The sequence below is a fragment of the Eutrema salsugineum genome, unplaced genomic scaffold (assembly GCF_000478725.1).
Source record: "Eutrema salsugineum unplaced genomic scaffold, Eutsalg1_0 scaffold_3, whole genome shotgun sequence".
Classification (NCBI taxonomy): Eukaryota; Viridiplantae; Streptophyta; class Magnoliopsida; order Brassicales; family Brassicaceae; genus Eutrema; species Eutrema salsugineum.
This window is the reverse complement of record NW_006256756.1, coordinates 7797882-7811036: the sequence shown is the minus strand read 5'-3', so window position 1 is coordinate 7811036 and position 13155 is coordinate 7797882.

Genomic DNA, 13155 nt, shown 5'->3' with positions numbered 1-13155 from the left:
AAAAGAGAAAAGAAAGTCTACATGCATATGTACAGAGTTTGAAGTGTTTACCTCAATCGCTGAGGTCTAATTCCAGGTAGTGGGATGGGTTGGAGGTTGAACAGGATGGAGTTGAGTATCTAGGTGGGCTGCTCTCAGGTGAGTCTGGTAGGAACGCTGTGGCTGGGTTGATCCAGTCTTCTTTTCCTGGTGGGAGCACGAGGTCATGGGCTGCTGAGCTTTCTCCCACCTCTTCTCTTGTATCTTGTTTGGGTGAAGTGGCTGGAGCTGTGAGTTTCTTCACCTTCTTCTTTAGTTGCCTAACACAGTCAACTAGCTTGTGGATCGTTTTGTCTTGCCATTTGCACCATTTCTGAAGGCTGTTGACTCTTGAATACAGCTTCTTTTTGTGATACTCAGGTTCACCCCAAAAGTAAGGATCAAAATGGTACCGGCCTGCTCCCATCCTTCTTTCAAAATCTCTTGGCTCCTCATTCTCACAACCGGCAGTCCTAGCTGTGCTCTGCTCTTCAATTGGTTCTTTACCCTTGGATCCTGCTGCCCTCTTGCATTTGCGAATTGGAGGGTGAATGGCTGGGTGGTAGAGCTGATCCTTTAGAACAATAAAGGAGACATTGTGCCTTTCTGAGAGAGTGGTGATGGCTGGATGTGGCAACAGCACTTGGACCTTCTCATTTTGTAAGAGTTTGAAGGTGTACAAGAGGTTTTCACCATTGCTTTTTGTTACAAACCCAACCTTGGTGAGGGTTGCTTCATCAATCAACTCAGGCTTGACCTTAACATCATCAAAGACAAAACCTCTTGCTTTCAGAATCTTTGTCACTACCATCCATTGTGCAACTTAGTGAGCTTCTGAACCAGAAAAGGGTAGAGAGGTAGCAAAGGAACCTGAACCAGAAAAGACATATGTGCCACCACCTCCATACCAACCCAAGCTCCCATTCCCAGGGAGGTTTAAGAAGCAGCTTGTAGACAAGGCAATAGCTGTATTTGAGAAGGCACTCAATGAGACACCACTCACTATGCCTCTCATTGATGCATTCCTAATGATGCCAAAGATGGGTAAGTTTTTGAAGGATGCCATTCTGAACAAGACTAAAGAACTTCAAGGCATGGTGGTACTAAGTCATGAATGCAGTGCTATCATTCAGAAGAAGTCCATACCAAGAAAGTTGACTGATCCAGGGAGTTTCACACTCCCTTGTGCCATTGGACCTCTTCTATTCTCTGGATGTCTTTGTGATCTAGGAGCATCAGTCAGCTTGATGCCATTCTCCATAGCAAAGAAGCTGGGCTTTAGAGTCTTCAAACCAGCAAGGATCTCTCTTATCCTTGCAGATAGATCAGTTAGATTGCCTGTTGGTATGTTGGAAGATCTGCCTGTCAAGATTGGTGGTTTTGAGGTTCCAACAGATTTTGTTGTGCTGGAAATGGATGAGGAACCAGTTGATCCTCTTATCTTGGGCAGGCCATTCCTGGCCACTGCAGGAGCTATTATTGACGTGAGAGGTGGGGTAATAGAGCTTCAACTTGGGTCTGAGAAGCTCAAGTTTGATGTGAATGAAATGATGAAGAAACCCACCATTGAAGGTCAATGCTTTTATGTGGAGACAATGGATCAGTTGGCTGATGAGTTTCTTGAGGAACTGAACACTGAGGATCCTCTTCAAGCTACTCTAACTCAAGAACAAGGAGACAATGGGCTCTTAGCAGAAGAAAGCGAGGGGTATAAGCTGTATTTGGACAATGCTAGAGAAGTTGGTCCTGAGACAAGGTTTTTGGAACTGGAACAAAGTGGCTCTGAGGTCTTGGCTATCAAAGGAGCAGAAATGAGCCAATGCAGCTTGGACAAGGATTGGAATGAGGCTTATGCACCCCCTGTTGAGCTCAAGCCTCTACCAACAGGGCTCAGTATGCATTCTTGGGCTTAAACTCCACATATCTAGTAATCATCAATGATAGCTTATTAGAGCATCAAGAGAGTGCATTGCTTAGTGAGATAAGAAAGTTCAGGAGAGCCATAGGATACTCTTTGGCTGATATTAGAGGGATCTCTCCTGACATTTGCACCCACAGGATACACCTAGAGGACCAATCTATGTCCTCTATTGAGCATCAACGACGTCTTAACCCCAACCTTAAGGAGGTGGTTAAGAAGGAGATACTCAAGCTTCTTGAGGCAGGGATAATTTACCCAATCTCTGACTCAAGATGGGTATCTCCTGTTCATGTTGTGCCCAAGAAGGGTGGTATCACAGTGGTTAAAAACGAGAAGGATGAGCTGATAGCTACTAGAACTGTCACAGGACACAAAATGTGTATAGACTATAGAAAGCTCAATGCAGCCTCTAGGAAGGATCATTTTCCTTTGCCTTTCATTGATCAAATGTTAGAGAGGCTTGCAAACCACCCCTTCTTTTGTTTTCTTGATGGGTACTCGGGGTTCTTTCAAATCCCCATAGATCCCCGAGATCAAGAGAAAACAACATTCACTTGCCCTTATGGCACATTTGCATACAGGCGAATGCCTTTTGGTCTCTGTAATGCCCCTGCCACATTTCAACGTTGCATGATGCATATATTCTCTGACATAATTGAAGAGAAGGTGGAGGTGTTCATGGATGATTTTAGTGTCTATGGCTCCTCCTTCTCGGATTGTCTCTCTAATTTGTCACAGGTCTTGGAGAGATGTGAGCAGCATAACTTGGTGTTGAATTGGGAGAAATGCCACTTCATGGTGCAGGAAGGAATTGTACTTGGGCATAAGATATCTGAGAAGGGCATAGAGGTTGACAAAGCAAAAGTGGAAGTAATGGTGAATCTGCAAACTCCCACTTTAGTCAAAGGGATAAGGAGTTTCCTTGGGCATGCAGGATTTTACAGAAGATTCATCAAAGATTTCTCAAGGATAGCCAGGCCCTTGACAAGGCTGTTGTGTAAAGAAGTGGATTTCATCTTTGATGCTGAATGTGAAGAGGCCTTCAAGATGATTAAGGATGCATTAGTCAGTGCACCAATTGTCCAAGCCCCAGACTGGTCCCTTCCTTTTGAGGTTATGACAGATGCATCTGATTTTGCAGTTGGAGCAGTACTTGGCCAAAGGAAAGACAAGAAGCTACATGTCATCTACTATGCCAGTAGAACACTTGACTCTGCCCAAGAGAAGTATGCTACCACTGAGAAGGAAATGCTGGCAATAGTCTTTGCCTTTGATAAATTCAGAAGCTACCTGGTGGGATCAAGAGTCATTGTATATACTGATCACGCAGCCCTCAGGTATCTGATGACCAAGAAAGATGCTAAGCCAAGACTATTGAGATGGGTTCTTCTACTTCAGGAGTTTGATATGGAAGTACAGGACAAAAAGGGTATAGAGAATGGAGCTGCAGACCATCTCTCTAGGTTGAGAATAGACTCTGAAGTCCCTCTTAATGACAGTCTTCCTGAGGAATCACTGATGGTGCTCCATACTTATTTGGAATTGGAAGAAGTGGATAGCATCCAAGAGAGGAGGATGCTCTGGTTTGCTGACATTGTGAACTATCTTGCTTGTGGAGTGGAACCACCTGAACTAGTTGCTTACCACAGGAAGAAGTTCTTCAGAGATGTCCAAAGGTACCATTGGGATGAGCCCTACCTGTATGTCCTGAGCAAAGATCAGCTGTATAGAAGGTGTCTTGCTGAGGAGGAGATGCAACCTGTGTTGCAAGAATATCATGGTTCAGCTTTTGGGGGTCACATGGGAGCATTCAAGACTGTGGCCAAGGTTCTTCAGAGTGGGTTTTGGTGGCCCACAATGTTCAAAGATGCTCAGCTAGTTGTTTCATCATGTGATGCCTGTCAGAGGCATGGGAACATATCAAAGAGGAGTGAGATGCCTCAAAATCCAATTCTTGAAGTTGAGATCTTTGATTGCTGGGGAGTTGACTTCATGGGGCCCTTCATATCATCTTATGGGAATCAGTATATATTAGTTGATGTGGACTATGTGTCCAAATGGGTTGAGGCTATTGCATCCCCTACCAATGATGCCAAGGTAGTTTACAACTTCAAGACTCTCATTAACGAACCAGCCGAAACTCTCCTGCCCAATCCCTCCATCACCACAGTCCAAGTAAAGACGAACATTCACTTCTTCTTGCTGAAGGAAGAGCTGTACAATGTCCAAACTGATCCCCCAATCCTCAAGTACAAGAAAGCTTGCAGAGAAGAAGCCTCCAAGGAAAAGAAAGCAACCGCTGAAGAAGCTACCACAAGTGCTGCTGGTGTGAATCCACCTCAAAAACGTTTTGGTGGAAACAGGTATCACTTTGATGATTACAACTGGGAGGAGCCAGGCACTTGAGGGTTCAGAGCTCAACAAAAGATTGGTGTTCTCCAACAATGGTGCAAGTACGAAGATAAAACCATCCACAAGATGGCAAAGTGCATCAAGGAGATGAAGAAGAGGATCAAGAAGCTTGAAAACCCTTGCCAAGGTGGATCTCCAACACCGGTTTCACCAAGGAACAGAGAGGAAGTTGGAGAGAGTTCCATGAACTGCACAGCCCTGGTCACATATGGCACAACATGGGTGGATCTTGACGACGGTTCTGATGAGGCAAGCCATCACTCCTGGGAGACACCATCCGGTCACACTTCAAACCCCTCTTACTCATTGGGGTCAGACTTCCACAGCTCCTAGGTAACACTCCAAACCTTGTACAGATGCATGTAGATTTTCTTTTTCTTTGCATTTTTACTTGTTTGCTTTGCTTTAACTCCTTTCTCATGCTTTTATAACACAAGGGACTGTGTTATTTAAGTGTGGGGGAGGAGTTTCATCTTTTACTAATCATGTTTTCTCTGTTCTTATTTTATACTTTGAGTCTTGAGTCACATTCTAGTTGCATATTCATGTAGTCTCATCTAAGTGCATACAAAAACAAAAAAAAATGGAAAAATCTGAAAAATTTTCACAAAAAAATGATCATATAGTTGCATTCTCATTTTTAGGATTGAGTCTAGATTGCATGTCCATGTAGGTTGCATCTTGCAGGGAGTAATGATAGGTTTTCTAGAGAGGACATCACTTTGAGAACTTGAACTGAATATGCTTGTGAATCTTTTTTGTGCTTGCAAAGTCTGAAGCGATCTGAATCTGAGAAGCAAGTTTGAATTGAACTCAACTCTAGTTAAGTGAGAACCTTGAACTTGACTTGAAAATATCTTGTGATGCATTGTTTGAAAAAGCTTGTGGATAACGATATACATACTTGAGCTAGAACCATTGTTTTTACCACCCTTTTTCCTTAGCTCAAGTAGCTGAATCCGCATCATGGATCAGTTCCCTCACCTTGAACCCATCCTTCTTTCAAGCCAATGTTTGTGTGTGAATTGAAAGGCCACATTGGATCAAACTTAGCAGAAAGTGTTAGGTTTAGAGGGACAAGGGCAGGTCTCATTGAGTGTTGTGTTCCAACATCAAGGAACTGAGAGTGTTGGCGAGGAATAAGTGTGGGGGAAAAGACTTGTTGGTGAGTGGAAAAAGGTGAGATGAGTGGAAAAGAGAAAGTGGAAATAGCTAGGGGAATGAAAGAAAAAGAGGTCAGTCTTGGAGTTTTGAGTTAAAGAAAGTGAGCTCTGGTGTTTCGAAAAAAAAGAGTCTAGCCTCTAAGTAAAAGGAAAAGAAAAGAAGCCAAAGTGCTCAAATGTTTTGAAAAGAAAGAAAAAAAGAGGCTAGAGGTTGCAAAAGAAACAGAGCTGTGTAAAGTTTGAACTCCAAGACTTGAGAGTGTAAGTGAAAAGTAAGTCCCCTAGTGAGAGGAAAATAAGTGTGAAAAGTGAGGTTCTTGAGAAAGTGAGCAAGTGAGAAAGGTTTGAGTAGAGGGTGGGGTATGATGAGTCTTTGCCCTTGTATGCATAGGTTGCTTTTTCCCTTTAGCATTCTGCCAAAGTTTGATCATTCATAGAGAGATTCCTTTGCTGCATTAAACCCGCTTTACCACTAATGAGATCATTTTAATCTCATAGCCTCTCCCTAGCCAAGCCAGCTTGTTTAAACATTGCATCATTAGATTCACCTGATAAAAGCTTAATGAATGTGAAAGAGTTGAGAGAGAGAAGAACTTGTGGAGATTCCTTGTTGAGTTGATATATATATCTGAGTATGGCTTTGCATTGCATAATTGAACATGAACTTGAATTCTAATTGTGATCACTTCTCTCATTAAGGAATATGAACTCCCAATGCATCCAACCTCTTTTTCTCATTTGCTATTTTTGCTTGAGGACAAGCAAAGGACAAGTGTGGGAGAGTTGAATTTCTCGGCCAAAATTTCTGGGTGCAAACACATTTCCGAAATCGCCTGTCCGGGAAACCTTCCGGTCCGATTCAGCTGTCGGGTGCTTCATCAAAGTTGGAGAAGGTTGGATCATGGTTCCAGAGCAAGTGGAATCATAGGATTTGGAGGCGTGAGCAGAGAGTTAAGCTTGTCGGAAGAAACTCCTGTTTCGCTTCCGTTTTGGACCGACCCGATGAGCTCCGAAGAATGCGAAGGACGGCGCACTTCTAGACCGATTGAGTTTACAGGGCCTTCATCAGAATCCGAGATATTTGAGTCCTCTTTCCAGAACGTTTGAGATCATTCAATTCGGAGCTACGAGCAAGAAGATAACGTTTCCGGAATGGACACACGTATAGAAGCCTCTTTCTGATCATGTCAATGCATTGCGAAGATGAGCCCTCCAGAAAACCTTCCACTTCCCAAGAACCGAAGGTTCCTTCACCAAAGTTAAAGATATATGAGTCTTCTGTCCTCTGAAGCCGAAATCACACAATTCGGACCAATATCCTGGAAGTTACGCCTCCCTGAATGCGAAGTGGTCCAAGCTGCCTTGAATGCTGCGAGATAGTCTTGCAACTTGGTTAACTCGCAAAGCCTGAAGATGAATGCCTAAGTCCACAATCGTGCGACTTAGGCTTTCGAGTTGTCCGTACTTGGAACTAAACCGCACGATGACTCGCAATCTACAACGACTTGAGCCTACGACCTGGGAGTAATGGAGACCAACCCGCACACATCCCTGAAGACCTCTGCTACATGGTCGTGCGAGTTAAAGATCAGAGAAGACTTAGCCGCAGCAAGACTCGCAATTCACATCTGGATGGGCATGCGGCTGAGTTTACAAGGTTTTATCTCGTTCAAAGCTCCTCTCCTTGGTTGTGCGACTTGGGCATGCGGCTTGGAACTAAGGGATGACCAAGTCGCACATGTACTTTTCCCAGATTTCGCCTTGGTCATGCGAGTTAAAGAAGAAGAAGATTAAGCCGCACAAAGACTCGCAAAACATATCTACTTGGGCGTGCAGCTAAGACCAAGCAATTTAAGTCTCACTAGACAGTTTCTTCACCTGTGCGACTTGGGCATGCGACATGGGAGACACTGAACCAACTCGCACATTCTCCACTTTATCCACTAAAGCCGGGTCAGGACCCGGTTTGTTCCGGGCTGACCCGGTTCGTTTTAAAAGACATATAAATAGTTTTTTAGGGTTTTTTCCCCATGGACTTATGCTTTATTCCCTTTCTCTCTTGCCTCTTTTGTGAAAGACTCCACTTAAGAAGAGAAATATCGATTTTTAAGTGCTTAATCAAGAGAGTTTGAGAGATCTTTGTGTTTAAAGCTGCAAATCCATCATTATCCATCTTCCCCATCTCTATTTCTCTTCATTAATCATGCCAATCTTCTCAACTTGCAAAGGTTTAAGAGAGATTAGTATGATTAGTGAGTAGTCACCTTAATGAGGTTCTAGATGTGTAGGTTAGGGTGCTAAAGTGTTAGATTAGGAGTGCTTAGGGCTAGATTCATTGATTCATCTCTCTAAACAGCTGTTCTCTAGGCTAGATCCTTGCATATCACTTGAGATCTATATTCTGGGAATTTCATGCACCAAAAGTGTTTGATGAAATTCCTGAAAGAGCTAGATTAGAGGTTTAAGCATTTGCTGCATGATGATGTATTGTTGATTGCTTTAATGATCATTTAGACCTTTTTATTAATGCATATTGATTCATGTTTCACAAATGATGATTTGGTTTGAAAATGGATTAGTGTAGGGGTTAATACCTTCATGAGGATTAATCTAGATTAGAGTTCTTAATCATTTGAATCATGTCTCATCATTGTCATTAGTATTCCTAGTTTAGCACCAAAGCACCCTAGCCAACTATCATGTCTAAAATCTCATGCCTCCATCATATCATATTCATATCACTGGTCATTGTTTAGTTCTTCTTTAGTTATTAAACCTGTTTCAAGTTTCTAGTTGTCATTAGTCAATCAAAACCTCACTTGTTCACTTGAATTGAGAAACTGATCACATAGCTTAGTGTCTATCACCACATTCTTGGATTGATAACCTCTTTGTGCTACATTGACAAGGGGATTGATAGCCCTGAGACCCTAAAAAGTCTTGTCTATCACCCATCAGATGATTTCTGTGGTACGATTCTTGAGGAGATTGATGAGTTTAAGGACTATGTGATGAAATATGTGGGAATCATTGGTATTCTGAAGAAGAAAAAAGGACCCCGAATCAAACCATAATTTAAGTATGAAGATGGGGATCCCTTTGTTAGGGATGACGCTTGCTTGATCTCTTTTTCCCCTACACCAAGTGAGAAACAGCTGAGCAAAAGCAAGGCCAATGGTTCAGGATCCAAAGGAAAGAATCCAAAATACACCAAACAATTCACCCTTGGATCTTCTTCTCAAGTCTTAACTCTCACTCTATGGAAGTTTTATGGTGGAGCTATAGACTACAAGATTCAAGGCAATGGAGGATCGAGACCATTTTCTGAGGTCAGGGCAATCCTCACACAAGCAATCATAGACAATGGATCTAAGGGTGTTCAAGAGCTGATGAACAAGGGCTTCATGTTTTAATTCAAGGACAAGACAAGGAGCATCAATGATCCCCCTCTCCCTTACTAAGAAAAGAGTATGAAAAGTCAAACTTTATGACTTGAAACAAAGTGCTCGTGGAAAACACCACAATCTTATGCTTGTACATAGTCTTTTAATCTTTTCTTTTTATGTTGTAGAATGTTTTGATATGTTTTGTGGGGTGGTCTCAGGTTGTAAATGTCAGGGAAATCTTATGGCTCAAAGACAAGGTGAAAAAGAACCAGCACTAGATGAGAAATGAGCTTAAGAGAATGGAACCAAGCTGATTCGGCCTTTGCTGCTGGTGAGGTGCTGCTGGTGAACCAAGTCGCAGCAGGGATCATTGCCAAGAGCATTTTTATTCACATGAGGCTGCGACTTGGTGGCTGCTGGTGAGCCAGCTAGCAGCAGAAAAAAGACCCAAGAAGGAAACCTTTCGCATGAGGCTGCGAGTGAGGTGCTGCTGGTGAGTTCGCAGCAATGAGACCAGGCCAAACAAAATGCATTCGCTTGTGGCTGCTAGTTGGGTGCTGCTGGTGAGCTAAGTCACAGCAAGGAGTGACATCAAAACCAACCCACCTCCAGTGATGTCTAGCCTCATCTGATGCATATATTCACTACTCCTTTGCATCAACAACACATCAGGTATCACTCCAAACACTTGTAAATACGCATTTAGCATTTTTCATCTTTTGCATTTCATGTTTCTTTCTCCTCTTTCTCCTACTTTTATAACACAAGGGACTGTGTTATTTAAGTGTGAGGGAGGGGTTTAGTGTTATAAAAATTTGTTTTCTATGTTGTTATTTCTCTTTTGCACTGTGAGTCTCATTCATTCATGCATAGCATCTAAGTGCATAGAAAAACCAAAAAAAAAAATCGAAAAATTTGAAAATTATTCACAAAAAATGTTCATTTAGTTGCATTCACATTTTAGGATTGAGTCTAGATTTTATTTCATATAGGTTTGCATCATTTGCATGGGAGTAATGATATGTTTCTTTGAGAGAGCATCATTTTAAGAGTTTAGTTCATGACCCTAGTTATTAGTTCTTTGATGCTTGCAGGAGATGAAATGTGTAGCATTGTTTAAGCCTTAGTTGAAAAAAGCTTTGAATTAAACTCAGCCCTATACATGTGGAATCTTAATTTGAAATTCAATTATCATGTGGTGCATGTTTGAATGAACTGGTTGATAGCATATACATACTTGGATTATCTTTCCCTCTTTACCACCCTTGTTAATCCATGTAGCTGATCTCCATCATTGAGACAAATTTCCCTGCCCTTAACTAAGCCACCTCTGAAGCCTAAGCACACTAGTGAGCGATGTGAGGCCTTGTTTTGAATGAACTTGACAAAAAGTGTTTCATGTAGATCTAGTTCTGCATCATGAGACTAGAGTAGGTTAGGAAGGGATCTTGGGGAATCAATGAGTGGAAAAAGGAGAGATTGAGATGAGAGTTAGGGGATTGCAAGGTGTGATTTGGCTGGTGTCTTAAAAGAAAAAGCTGTAATTGTTAAAAAGAAAAAGCCTTAAAGTGTGAAAAGAAAAGAAAAAAAGCCAAAAGGGCTCATGCTTCAAAAATCGATGAAAAAGAGGTTAGAAATGAAATGTGAATTGAAAAGAGCTAAGTGAAAAGAGAAACATCAGCTATTGTTTTTAAAAGAAAAAGATCCCCTAGTGAGAATGAGAATGAGAGTGAACTGAGAGATGGGTTGAGAAGGCAATGAAAGCCTTGGAAAAATAAGAGGTAGCTAGGGAGTGTTCTTCATGGGTTTAGAGTTAGGGTGAATTCAATTTGGGGCACTGGGTAGATGGGAGTCTATTCTTGTATGCATCAGTTGCTTTTTACCCTTAGCATTTTGTTGAAGTTCATTCCTTCATTGAGAGATCCCTTGTGCTGAATTAAACCCACATGTCTATCAATGAAATCATATTTATCTCATAACCTCACCCTTGGCCAAGCTTGTTTGTTTGAATATGCACCATTTTGATCCACATGATTACACTTAATGAATGTTAAAGGGATGAGGGATAAGAATGCTTGTGTAGATCATGGTTTGAACTTGTTGTATTCAGAGTATTCCTTGCATTGCATTTCAGAACTATTAACTAGGACCATGAGCTTGAATTCTTTTAATGATCATCTCTCTCTTTCAAGAAATGTGAACTCCCAAAATCCCAAACTCCAAACCTCTCTCTCATTTGTTCTAGTTTGCTTGAGGGCAATCAAATGATAAGTGTGGGGGAGTTAATATATCTTTGCATGTTGAGGATGCATTTTTGGTCCAATAATAGTCTCATGCATGCATTTTATATAGATTCTTTAAGTTTTTTCTTTGTTTTAGAGTTTTAGGACTTTGTATTAGGTCCAAGGCTTGCATGTTTGGACTGATATTCAGATGCTTTGAAGCTTATTTTGAGTGGAAAAGATGGAACCAGTGGAAGAATTGGTGAAAGAAGGTGAAGAAATTATGAAAATAGGCATTTAGAGTTTATCGGCCAAACTAGTGTACCGCATGAAGGTTTTCTCGGCCAAAAAGCTTACCGCGAGTGGCATTCTGTTGGCCAAAACCTGAACCACGTCCATGATCATCGGCCAAAATTTCCAGGTGCCAATACGCTTCAAAGATTACGATACCGGAAAGTCTTTCCGTCCGATTCAGCTTTCGGTGTCTTCAGAAAAAACTCAAGAGGATTGAGTCACGGTTCTAGAAACATTAAAATCAATGGATTCGAAGCAGTGATCTGAAAGATATGGCCAACAGAAAATGAACCTGTCTTGCAACCATTCTGGACCAATCCGATGCGCCTCAAAGATCACCCAGGATGAAGCCCTTCCCTTCCGATCCAGTTTCCGAGGCCTTCATCAAGATATGAAAGCTTTGAGTCAGCTTTCCAGAACGCTAAGAATCATCTCATTTAGAGTGTTGAGTTGGGATATATTGCAAACGATAAACAGACATGTCCCGCAGCAAGAAACTAGAACCTCCTGAGCCAATGCAAAGAATCGCTTACTGGGAAGCCTTGATCTCCCAGGATACAGTCACACTCTTCATAAAAGTTCCAGGAAATTGAGATTTCTTTCCCCTGGATTTTGAATCAAGTCATTTGGACCAGTATTCCAGACGTTATGGTTTCTCAAGTGCGAATTGGTCCGAGTAAAAATGAAATGATGCGACTTGGATGCTGCGACTGAGCCAAGTCGCAGCATCATGCGAATGGCTTTGGGAACCATGCTGCCAGTGATGCTGCAACAAAGGAGACCCGGAGAAGATAGAGAAAAGCCACAGATCAAATCTTCTAAGTGTGGAATCTTGCTGCAAGATGAATGCTGTGAGTCAGCCGAGCCGCAGCATGAATCCTTGGGAACATTCGCTTGGGGCTGCGACTAAGGTGATGCAAGTGAACTGAGCTGCAGCAAGGAGGAGCAGCACCAGAACTATTCATTTGCTTCAAGCTGCGAGTCAGGAGCAGAGGGTGAGAAGAAGGAACCGAGTCGCAGCCAGAAACCAACCAAGCCGAGTCAGTACCTAGTTTGTCCTAGGCTGACCCGGTCGAACCAAGAAACTATAAATACATTTTAGGGTTTTACCCATGAGACTTATCCTTTATTCTCTTAATTTTTTGCCTCTTTTGTGTTAAGATATACTTTTGTGAGAGAAATCTCCTTTCCTTGCTTAATCCAAAAGAGTTCTTGAGAGCTTAATCATAAATCCATCACTATCATTCTATCTCTTACATCTCTTCATCATCTAATCATGTTTAACTTCTCTTCTTGCAAAGGAAATAGAGAGTTAAATATAATTAGTGAATAGTCACCTCATTAGGGTTCTAGATATGTAGGTTAGGGTGCTTAGGGGTTTGATTAAGGTTGTTTAGGGATAGATTTATGCATCTTCTTTTTGCTTAGCTAATTTTACTGATGGGTTTCTGAGAATTACATAAACCCAGATTTTAGGCATTTCTCATGGAAATGTTGTTTGAGCATATATGGTATATTGGGATATAATTTCTAATGGAAATCTTTCATTGTATCTCTAATGATGATTAGGTCTGAGCAATCTTTGGTTTAGTGTATTGAGAAACCCAACTTGGGACTATAGAATCGGACGCTATCCACAAAAGAAAAGGTCTCCTTAGCTATCCTATCCGCCACTCCATTTGATTCTCTGGAGTTAATTATAGGAATGCTAGAATCTAGAAAAAGGAATAAAGCAAGCA